This window comes from Fukomys damarensis, unplaced genomic scaffold (genome assembly GCF_012274545.1).
Source record: "Fukomys damarensis isolate Sample0158 unplaced genomic scaffold, DMR_v1.0_HiC HiC_scaffold_35, whole genome shotgun sequence".
Classification (NCBI taxonomy): Eukaryota; Metazoa; Chordata; class Mammalia; order Rodentia; family Bathyergidae; genus Fukomys; species Fukomys damarensis.
In genome coordinates this window covers 498,907-510,688 of record NW_022900947.1, presented here as the reverse complement: position 1 = coordinate 510,688, position 11,782 = coordinate 498,907, and positions in this window count along the sequence as shown.

Below are 11,782 nucleotides of genomic sequence, written 5' to 3'. Positions count from 1 at the left end.
CTTCGGGCGTCCGGGCCGCGCCCACCAGGGCCGGACTCAGCCCCCGGGCTCTGAGGAAGGGCCGCTCTGTAGACCTCGCCTCAAGGCCGGCTGGACCCGAAAAGCCGGTCAGTGGCACAGGGGATGTGGGGAGAGTTGGCCAGGTGGGGACTTGGAAGGCTTGCTGGGCTAGGTGTGGGGGAAGACACAGTCCCCGGGGACAGTCCCTGTGCTGTCTTTATGGGCTGTTGTGAAAAGAGCAGGGGACCCGTAGCCAAGTGGCCACTGGTAAAGGGTGGCTGAGGGCGGGCCTGGCTCCCCTAGGGAGGTGGGGTCAGGGGTAATGTTTTAAGAATTGAATCCCGTGCCCTCAGGGCACAGCCTTGGGAAGCTCAACAGTCAGGTTTCACAGTAGGGTGAGGGCTTCCCGAGGACAGGACGACGCAGACAGGACGCCCTCCCTGGAGCCTGACTGGACTAGGTCCTCCGGATGTTGGCGTAAGCCTGGGTCATCAGGCTGGAGCTGGTGAGAGGGCAGGTTTACAGGAGAGCAGCGGGGCCTAGGACCACACCTCCTGCAGGTACCACCAGCGAGGAGCCCTGCGTTGCTCAGGGGAGCTCCCAGTGAGATCAGATGAGGCAGCAGAACTGGGGACAGGCCTGGTGCTGTAGAAGGCCGGTCTGAGGGAAATGACAACGACACGTGGAGAGGCCTGGAGAATAAAACAAGTGTGGGACCCATGTCGGACTCCGCCTTCACCTGGGCCCCTCCTCCACCTGGACGGCCTCCCTCCTCTCCTGATGGGCCCGGCAAGTCTGTGGTCCTCGCTGTGGTCATTCGCCCATAGTGTGCTCCAGCGTGTGCAGTCACACGCTGGAAGCACAGAGCAGGCCTGGGTCAACACGTCTGCACGATCTGGGTAGGTCCCTGCCGGCGGGGATGTCGGAAACCAGTGGAGACTTGTCTCATGGGAACCGTTAACCTAGTCGCATCCTCGCAGAAGGCTGTTCTCTTTTTCTGGTACCAGGGATCAAACTCAGGACCTTGTGCTTACCAGGCAGGTGGCGGAACCACTGAGCCAAGTGCCTGGCTATTCTCTTTAATATTTGCAAAGAGCTTATTAGAAATGCTTTTCTGGACAATTTTAGCTGTGATTTAAGTATAGCAGAAGCTCTCCCAGGCTGAGTTCCTGAGAACTGAGACATAGGTGTAGCTGTGCAGATGCTTTGGGTGCCAGGAACAAATCGGACTCCAGGCAGCTCAGCAGTAAGGCGCAGTCACAGGAGAGGCTGGAGCTCAGGGCAGGGCCCATGTCTCTGGGCTGAAAAGATCTTTTGCAGAAGCTCCCATAAGAGCTTTGACAGTGGCATGGCCAGGCTCCACCCTGATGTGTGGCGGTGCCCCGGCTAGTGGCAGTGCTGGTTGGAGGGCTCAGGTGGAAGGGGTGAGGGCGACCCAACCCGGCCAGGAGGGGTTCCCCAGCGACTGCTGAGAAAGAGAATCCAGCTTGCTTAGGAAAGAGGAAACGGACCCCGTGGAGGCTTCTGCAGGCTGGCACTTGACTTCTAAGTTACTTGACTTCTTGTTACAGATGGGGAAACTGAGGTGCAGAGAGCCTCGGGAAAGCTCCTTGGTGGCAGGGGCAGAATTCAAACCCAGGTCTTTTCCTTATGTATCTGGAGACTGACTTCACACTGACAGCAGGAAGGACCTGTTCGGCTGCTCTCAGTGAAGGGAGATAAGAATGTGAAGAGCTAGGGATTCAGCTCAGTGGTTCTACCACCTGCCTTGCAAGTGCAAGGACCCGAGTTTGATCCCCGGTACCAAAAGAAAAAAAAGAATGTGAAGGTGTTATGTGGAAATTGGGGTACACCGGTGCCCTGGGGACCATATGGTGGGGTAGAAATAAAGGGTATCATTGTGTGTGGATGGGAGGGGGGGAGAACATCTGATGAGTTCCAGACAAGAAAGGATTGGAGACATAGGATGCTACAGGTAGCTCATGGGGCTCCTGAGCCCGTGGCACAGGAGGGACAGGTGCCAAGCAGAAGTGCCCACCTTACACCTCACAGGTGCATGGGGGAGTGAATCTCTGAGCACTGCTCTAGGAAGGCCCTGGGGACACCAGCCTCTCTGGCTTCGAGTCTTACTCTCTCACTCTCACTGTGTGTACTGTGTCATCTACCAGGGCCTCACCAGAGCTACCACTGTGCTGCTTCACAGCCTCCACATCGGGGCACTGCTAACCCTCCTTCCTGTGTCCAGTACCAGCCTCAGGCCCTTTCCTGGAGGAGCAAGAAGTCAACTAGCATGGCTCAAATCCATGCATGTACTGATGAAAGAACACTAGGTGCCCCCAGGATGTCTCTGTCAAGGGGCTTTCTTGTTTTGCTTTTGGTTTTTTGAGACAGGGTCTTGCTATGTAGTTCAGGCTGGCCTCAAACTCCCTCGATCCTCCTGCCTCTGCCTCTCAAGTGCTGAGATTACAGTGTGCACCACCACACCCGGCCCAAAGGGATTTCTGAAACATGTTCTTGGGCAAGAAGGGACTTTTCACCGGACGAGCAGCCCAGTGCACATGTGGGAACCCAGGCCAATGTCTGAAGTAACCACGGCAGGCTGAAGTGGAGCAGAGGAAGGGAACCAGGGCTCTAGACAGCGGCAGCAGTGACCAGGGCCAAGGGAGCCAGAAACAGCAGGGTCTGGGGGAGGGGGGCAGAGAGTGTTTAGCATCTTCTTGCACCGAAACTGAAGGCAGTGTCGTGATTCAGCAGTAGAAGAGAAATAGAGTGCAGATTCCAAACCAGCAAGGAGGACGGTTCAGAAGGGCAATACAAATTAGTAAAAAAATAAACTTCTTAAACTTAAATGCTAAATAAATAAAGTCAAGACAGAAGGAGAAAGCCCAGCAAAGCCTGGCAGCGTGGAAATGCTCTCCCAGGAGTAGCAGGCATCCAAAGCAAGTAGCCACAAACTGTGTGGGAGATGTTTTAAACAAGTCCCACCCCCCGCCTCTGTAGCGGTACCAGGGATTGAACCCAGTGCCTTTGCACTGAGCTACATCCCCATCCCTTTTTATTTTTGAGGCACAGTCTCACTAAGTTGCCAAGGCTGGGTTTTAACTTGAAGTCCTCTTGCCTAAGGCTCCCAGGGTACTGTGATAAAAAATTCTTAGAAGCTTCAGAGAACTGAAAAACACTAAAGAGTCCAGGTTAAAACTGAAGAGAGGGAGTTCAACAACAGGAAGAGACCACAGGGATTAGCCTCCTCCCTAGCACAGCTAGGGAAGTGGGAGTGTACAGGGCCCTGTGGGAAGGTGTTGTCATGGGGAGCCAGTGTGTGCACTGAGATCCAGCCCTGGAGGGATTTCCAGTCATGAAAGCACTGGCTGAAAAGCTGCACCCGGGCCCAGGGACAGACACTGGCGTTTAGGGGCCTCAGAAGGTAAGGTGCCCTAGAAGCAGGACTGTCCCCCCTGGAACTGAAGTCTAGGCTGAACCACCCAGCCCTGAGCCCCCGTAGCCTGACAGAAAAGACTTGCAGTTCCTGCGGAAGACCAGAGGGGACCACCACAGGTCCACACCAGGCATGTACACTGCATGTGGCTCAACAAGTTTCCACCAGCAACCTGTTGATGACTTAATGGTTGCACACGCTTGTGAGTGGATGTTCTGCTCCTTGAGCTTGGTACGGAAGTACTGCGAGGGGCCGGCTCATTCTGCCTACACTCACATAGTTCTGAAAACCAGAGCAAAAAGCAGGCATGCATTACATGTGAAGAAGGAGATGAAAGCAAATATGACAAAAGGTTAGCAATTGATAGACCCGGAAGAAAAGTGTATACTGTTACCATAACTACCTGAGAGTTTGAAAATGTTCAAAATCAAAATATTGGAAAAAGCATAAAAACTTCAAGAAAACCTAAGCAAATGTGTTAAGTTATACATTTTATTTATTTTTTTGGTACCAGGGATCGAACTCAGGTCCTTGCACTTGTGAGGCAGGCGGCGGCACCACTGAGCTAAATCCCTGGCCCTAAATTAGACATTTTATTTATTTATTTTGGTACCAGGAATCAAACTCAGGCCCTTTTGCTTGCGAGGCAGATGCCAGAACCACTGAGCTAAATCCCTGGCCCTGTACATTTTAAATAGGTTGGTTTTATTGTATTTAAGTCCTATCTCAGTAAAGTTGGCAAAAACTGAATAGATTGGTGAACTGCAGATTAGACCTAAGTAGAGAAAGAATTGAACAACTAGAAGACAGAGTAAAGGAAATTCATTCTGAAACAGAGAGAAATAACAGAAACTGCAAAACAGGTGGTGAATGAGGGAGCCCTGTGTCAATAACCCTCACAGAAGGAGGGAGTGGTCATAGAGGACTTTCTAAAAGTGATAAAAACCATGGGCCCAAGAGCACCGTGAGGTCGGAGAGGGAAAACCCACAGAAGTGAAAGCATAAACACTTCAAAGCACAACAGCCCAGGCCAGAGACAGGGAGATGCTCAGTACAGCCGGAGGGAGAGACTCATCATGTCTGTGGTGCCACACAGCAAGATGTGCAACAGAGGACAGTGAAAGAAGGTTTGCGAGCTCCAAAGTCAGTTACTGGTAACCTAAAATTGTTATTTATGTATGTGCACATTTATTGCGATACTGGGATCCACCCCAGGGGCCCTCTACCACTGAGCTTCATCCCTAGCTCCTTTTAGTTTTTACTTTAAGACAGGGTCTCACTAAATTTCCCAGATGGGGTTGAATTTGCAATCTTCCTGGCTCAGCCTCTCAAAGTGTGTACCACCACACCTGGCTGGAAACCTAAAATTATAAATTTAGCAAAAAATATATTTTAGGCTGGATACAGTGCCAAGTGACCATCCTGGCTATTCAGCAGGCTGAGGAGCCCAGAAGATCCCTTGAGCCCAGGAGCTCCAGGCCAGCGGAGGTAACACGGCAAGGGCCCATTTCAAAAATAAAAGAATATTCTATGTGTATTTGTTAAATTAAGGTTGAATAGAGACATTGTAGAGAAACAAACTCTGAGAACATTTGTCCCCATCAACTCCAAGCGTCCTTGGAGCAGGAGGGAAATGGCTCCATGGAAGGCCAGAGGTGCAGGAATGAAAAGCTGCAGACAGTGTACACGAGGTGGGTGAGTCCAGATGGCAGAACCCAACTGTGAGCTTGGTGCTCTTCATGGGGCTTACACCACGGCTAGAGGACCAGACTGGGACAGCACCAGACAGGGGTCGTGAATGGCGAGGTCCTGGGTCCTGAGAACAGAGCCCCAAAGATGACACCCACTGTCCTCCCGGGTGCATGGACTCTGCAGGCATAATGACAGTAGGATTTGATAGGAGAGCATCCTGGATCACCCCCGTGTGTCCCTGCCAGGGGACAGTGAGCAGTGTGACGAGAGGAAGCTGAGATGTCAGGAAGTCTGCCCTAGAGTCGCGCCGGGCCCAGCAGAGACTGACTGTCCTGAAGGGGGGAGGCACAGTGTCCAGGCAAGGTGCTGCAGGCAGCCCCCACCAAACGCAGGGACAGGAGCCTTGGGTTTGTAGTTGAGGTCTCCACTGTGAGGGGACAGGCTGTGTGACCCGCAGTTTACCCCACAGGTCTGCTGCACCCTGTGCCTGGAGCTGGGCTGATTCCTGTGCAGGCCGGGCTGGCTAGGAATGAAAGTTGGTGACCTCCTATTAGCTGGGACCTCAATGCTGTTCACCGCATGGGCCTTAAGGGGCTCCTCTGATCAGGGTCAAGGCAGGTGGGACATGCCAGAGCCCTGGCCTCGGCTTCCCTGTCCCAGGAAGGCCTGAGTGTGACAGTGGTAGGGTCAGCGAGGGTCTCTGTCTCCAGCCAGACCGCGCATGTTGGATATGGGTCCTGCTGAAGGCGCACAGATGAGGCCACCGGGAAGTTTCCTGGGTCAGGTGCCTGCCCCGGGCTCAGAGGGAGAGGGCTGATTGATGAAGCTACCACAGTGGGGAGTCTGGGACACTGATGACACCTGTTGACTGATCTGGGAGTAGATTTGGTAAAGGAGGACTGTGCTGCCAGCAGAACCCGACATGTTAGATGTGGGTTTCTGGAATATGTCAAGCATGTGTCTTGGGAGCCAGATCTTGGGTTAAAGTCGAAGCCCCTCCTCAGTGGGCTCTTCCCACACAGACCAAGTGTGACAGACTTCAGGTGTGTCTGTCATCTCTGCCCTGCTTGCTGTGGCAGGGCATGCTGGGGTCCAGGAGAGGAATATTTACCTACTGCTACTGAGGACACGGTGACCTTGTCCTGGTGGGCTCTGGCCTGTGAGATGGGACCAGTGTCCAGCTTCCTCATCCACCATGAGACCATGAGGCACCTTTTCATTTTCCAGGTAAAAGAACAGGCAAAACTGATTCCCCAGTTTTGGATATTGATCCCACAGCTCACACAGGCTAGGCAAGCAAGTGTTATACCACTGAGTGATAGCCTAGCCTAGCTTTATTTTCTTTTTCTTTTTTTTTTTTCTGGTATTGGAGATCAAACTCAGGACCTTGCACTTACAAGGCAGGCACAGCACCGAGCTACATCCCGAGCCCAGACCTTCTTTATTTTTGAGACAGGTTCTCACTAAGTTGCCAAGGCTGTCCTCAAACTCTTGATCCTCCTGACTCAGTCTCCCAAGTATGTGGGATTAGAGGTGTACACCACCATGCCTACCCAAATGGGGCTTTTATTTGCTCCCTTATATCTGGGTTTTATTTTCTCCCACTCCACACCTCCAAGATGGTGCTTTTGTTCTCATATTTGGTTATCAGAGGAAAAGGGAGGGCTGAGCCTGCCAGCCACCTCCAGGTGGGCCCTGTTCTGCACCACCTACACCCCATAAAATTTTGTTTTCCTCTCAAACTTTTATCTCTAGGCAGGCAAACATTTTCCCCAGCCTGTTCTGATTTTATTCACTGTGTGTTATTACTTTCCGGTTCTTGATGCTCTGGCCTCTGGAGCCTTACCCTGGTCAGATCACAAGCCCACCAAAGGGAGCCCTAAGCATTTCCTTTACCAAACTCCAGGCTCCACCCCCAGCCCTAAGTCTTGGGCCACGTAGGGAGAAGGTCTGCCCTCTGGCCTGTGCCCCATGCTATCCACCCAGACTCCCCAGCAGGTGCCTGGCCTCTACCATGCCATCCCCACCTCTTCTGAGCCTCCCACTTGGGACACCAAAGTGCGCATCTCCTTGGGGCAGCACTCTGCACCTGGCTGCACCGAGTTACAACCCCCTGGGACATATTTCAGAACGAAGTGCTGGCTGCTTGCAGGGAAGGAGGAGGCTGGGGACAGAGCATGACCGGAGGGAACAGGTCCCAGGACAACTTGAACGCTTCCTCAGTGAAGCCTGTGAAGGTGAAGACAGAGAGGCAAAGGATGGGGGCACATCAGGAAGACCCTGGTCACATGCCCACATAGCTCTGCAAAACTTGCCAGGACATCATGACACAGCGGAGGATGGGTGGTGACCACACCAGCCCCCGCTGCAGCTTCCTCTCCACTGCACTGGCTCTTGGGAAGTGGTGGTGGAGGCTGGCCCTGTCCTCTGGGACTTGGTGGAATCTATTCAGGTCCCTCCTGGCCACTTCCTGTTGAATAGGGGGAAGGCCAGATATCCTGGGGTAAGAAACAGATTTCAGGAATTAGGAGGAGCGAATCACAGCAACTGCTGGAACAGGACTGGGACATCGCACTGAGGTGCATGGAAGAGGGACCCAGGAGGCTACGGCATCCAAACTGCTCCGCTACCAGGTGAGTCAGCAAGCACCACTATTAGTGTAAGCTGCACCTTCTTAAGGAGGCTGGGAAAGAGAAGCTAAATGACCTTTCTCTCTTCTTGGAAAATGATGTTTTAGCATTGCTGTGAGACAACGATAACTAGATAAAAACTTCCTGATGTAGCACAGAGTCACAAAAGCCGTAGTAATTTCTGGCTGATGCTTGTTAATATTTTAAAAACGTATAATTTGTTACGATTTCTTCTCTTACCCTGAATAAATATGTACTAATGATCTAAGTATCATACTTACTCTGCATTTTTTCTTGAAGGGAGCCCCTTCTGAGCCTGGCTGGACTCTGAGTTCTGGCCTGGTCCCCCAGATGTGGGGTGGAAGTGAGGACTGGACCTCCTCACACCATGGCTCAGCGCTGGGCGGCTCCGAGCTGCAGGAATTAGAGGAGCCATGTGGTCCTAGGACCTGGAAGAGGCTGCCCTCAGCACAAGGGAAAGGTGCACTCATCACTGCCACTTCTGCAGAGGCTGAGGAGGAGGCTGTGCGATGGATTCCTGGCCCTGTTGTGGGGCAGGCTGGGCCTCCTTCATAACAGACCCATCTCTCAGTCACCACACGCCACACTGTGTGTGACCCCAGTGGACACACACAGTGCTTCCAAAGGTGTTCATGGATATGCTCAGAGCAGGGGCACGCAGGTTCCTTCTGGGGTGCAACAAGGCCACACGCTACTGCTTCTGCTCTTGCTGTGAACTGGTGTCCTTGTTGAGGTTTCTCACGCTCTCTCTCTATTTATGTTTTTGGTGCTGAGAATTAAACCCACAGCCCTCAAACTGAGTTCCTAGCCCTTTTTACTCCCCGCCCCCTTTGAGACAGGATTCACTAAGTCTTTAAATTGCCCAGGGTAGGCTCTAACTTGTGATCCTCCTGCCTCAGCCTTCCAGAGTGCTCAGTGTAAGGTCCCTTCAGTGCCACATGTTCTGCATTTTTGAGCTTCCGTTGGGGACAGAAGTGGTAGTGGGTGTTGTTTCATGTCCCCAGCATGAGGCAGCTGTGGAGTGCCATATGAAGAAAATAGAAGTGCCAAGGATGCTCCCTCCCAGCCTGTACAGAAGGAACAAGTTCACAGTGCACGAACAGCCAAGGTGTCCTTCCATGGAAACAGAAGGCTTAGTGTTTTTTGTTTTTTTAGTTTTTGGTTTTTTTTTGGGTTTGCTTTGTTTTGGTTTGGTTTTTTTTGAGACAGGGTCTCACTATGTAGCTGAGACTGACCTGGAACTCACTGTCTCACTGTGTAACCCAGGCTGGTCTCGAACTCACAGCGATCCTCCTGCTTCAGCCTCCCTAGTGCTGGGATTACAGTTATGCGCCATCACACCCGGCAGAAGGCTTAGTTTTAATGCTGATCAGAGGCCAAAACTGTGACCAGCCTGGTGGGACCCTGGTGTACCCCCCCCAGCAGCAGCTCCATGTCCCCAGGTTTAGTGGGTCAACAGCCAGCAGTCAGAGTTCTCTGCAGAGTACTGAACATTGATGCGACTGCCCAGAAAGTCACCTCCAGGATGGCTGAAGAACACCTACAAATCAGTAAGAACCAGAAACTCGATAAACAGTCAAGGTGCGTATCAGCCCAATGTTGATCACAATAGCCGAGGCTGGCGACGCCCCCAAGCCAGTGACTCTCCTCCACCTGAGCACTCAGAAGGATGCTGGGAGGATCCAGTCGCCAGGTGGCACACTGGCTGTGCTCCACTCCTGTGCCTGTCAGCCGCACAGACCCTGGTTCCCTGGGGCAGACTGGGTGCCTTAAACCACAGAGACGTATCATTTCTGTCCTGGAGGCAGAAGCCGAGGTGAAGGAATCGCAGGGCCGGTCCCTTCCTGGGCTGAGGGGGGCTCTATCCTGGCCTTACTGTAGCTCCTGGTGGTGCTGGCTGTCCTTGGTGTCGCCTGTCAAGCTTCACCTTGGCTTCTACCATCACACAGTGTTGTCCCTGCACCTGTGTTGGAGTCCTGTGTCCAAGTTTCCTCTTTTATAAAGTCAGCAGTCCTGTGGGACAAGAACCTCTATAAGGATTTCATTTTATTTTTAGTTATTTATTTTTTTTAGGTTTAATTTTTGAGACAGGGTCTTGTTATGTAGCCCAGGACAGCCTTAAACTCACGACCATCCTCTTCCCTCAGCCTCCTGAGTGCTGGGATTACAGACATGCACCACCACACCCTGCAGAACCTTGGTTTAGATTATCTCTATAAGCTCTGGTCTCTGACTAAAGTCACATTTTGAGGTGAGGGGATTCTCTGTATGAACTTGGAGGGCACAATGTTTCCTCAGAGAGCAGCAAGAGAAATGGGCCCTCCTCAGAACCTGACTCCACCCGTGGAACTGAGAAGTGAGGCCTGCTGTACAGACTGCCCAGGCCAGATCCTCTGTTCTGGGCGGGACCCAGAGAGGGAAGGGTAGGGAAGCTCCACAGAGTGCCACTGGTCACCTCAGGAGGGATGACTGTCCCCACCTGTGGGTACTGTGTTGGGCAAGTGTTTACAGTTCTGCCGAGCTGCTGACTGCTCTGGAAGACATTCTAGGGAGCTTAAGGGAGAGTTTGATGGAGGACCATTTATCTGTAGTAGTCCATTTTAACTGACACTTCCATCAGGAAGTGGGAAGTTCTGGCTGTGGGTTTTCCTGTCTGTGATGTCTCCTGTGCATTTTGCTGGCTCCTGACTTGTCCTTGGGTGCTGCTCTTCCTTGAAGTCAGTACAGTGTGGGCACTGTGGCTGGGCCACAGCCCTTCCAGGTAGAGCCGAGTGCTAGGAGGATGAAGGCAGAGGGGTGCTGAGGAGACAAGGACAGAAAGGGTCTCCCAGCTGGGTGCAGAGCAAGGGAGGATGAGCACCTTGCTGACTGCCTCTGGGTGCTGGGCCAAGGGACAGCTTAGAAAGGATGCCTGACTTTTCCTAGAAGCCCTGCCAGGGTTCTCTGCACTGCCGGTTCCACCTGCTGGAATATTCTGCCCTCAGCTTTCCGGACACTCAGTCCTGGCTCTGTATCCATCGCCAGGGTATTTCCAGGCTCTTTTATCCAGCAGTTCGAGGTTAGCCTAGGATGCACTGCAGGGCCAGGGCAGAGGGAACTGAAAGTCCCCTTCCAGTTTCTCCTTCATAAGGCCTGCAGCCTGGCTTCCAAGCACAGCCCCCAAGGGCAGGCAGCCTGTCACTGTAGCAGCCCCTGTAGCAGCCTAGACACAGGGGCATCACTCTCCTCTCGCTGGGCTCTTCTGGTCTTTCTGGTCCCCAGGGACCACTCTCTGTGCTGCGCTGCCCTGAGTTCTCTGCTCTGCTTGTTGTGGGTACCTCCCAGGCTCTTGGGGGCCAAGTGGGTCCCCAGCAGGCCTCCCCAACTCTGATTCCCGGGCAGGCCCACAGGAGTAGGGAGCCCGAGTGCTGCTGGCAATGGAGGCAGGATGACTGGGGGACATGACCCCCAAGACAGGGCAAAGGTGTGTGTACTGGAGATGTCCCTCCGTGGAGCCCTAGCCTCCAGCTGGAGCCGTGGTGGGAGCGGGCCTTTCCTACCGGCCACAGTGTTCCTGTGTGGAGACAGCGCGGCTTTGCGGGCCCGTCTGTGGTGTGGACAGTAAGGGAGCAGTCACGCCTTTCCTGCCCTCGCCTCCCGCCCACACTGGAACGCCTGCGAAGTGTCGCTTCCGCTCGAATCCCATCCCGCGTGAGAAGCGTAGGTCTGTGCAGCCGCGGGCTAGGACACAGCAGGCGCAAAGGCCCCATGTCTAGGGTCGTGAGGCCGCCTGCGGAGAAATCCGCACAGTTCCGGCCTGTAGGCTGGGGACGCCGACCCGCTCCCTCCTCCCTGCGGAGATAGGATCGGAACTCTGCAGGTCCCGCCCTTTCACAGACTCCGCCCCATCGCCCTAAAGTCTCCACCCCTCAGACCCCGTCCTACCCCAGGCCCTAGCCCCCTCTTCCGGCAGTCAGCCTCTGGAGGCTTGGACCCCCGCAGGCGCCACTCTTCTACTAGCAGG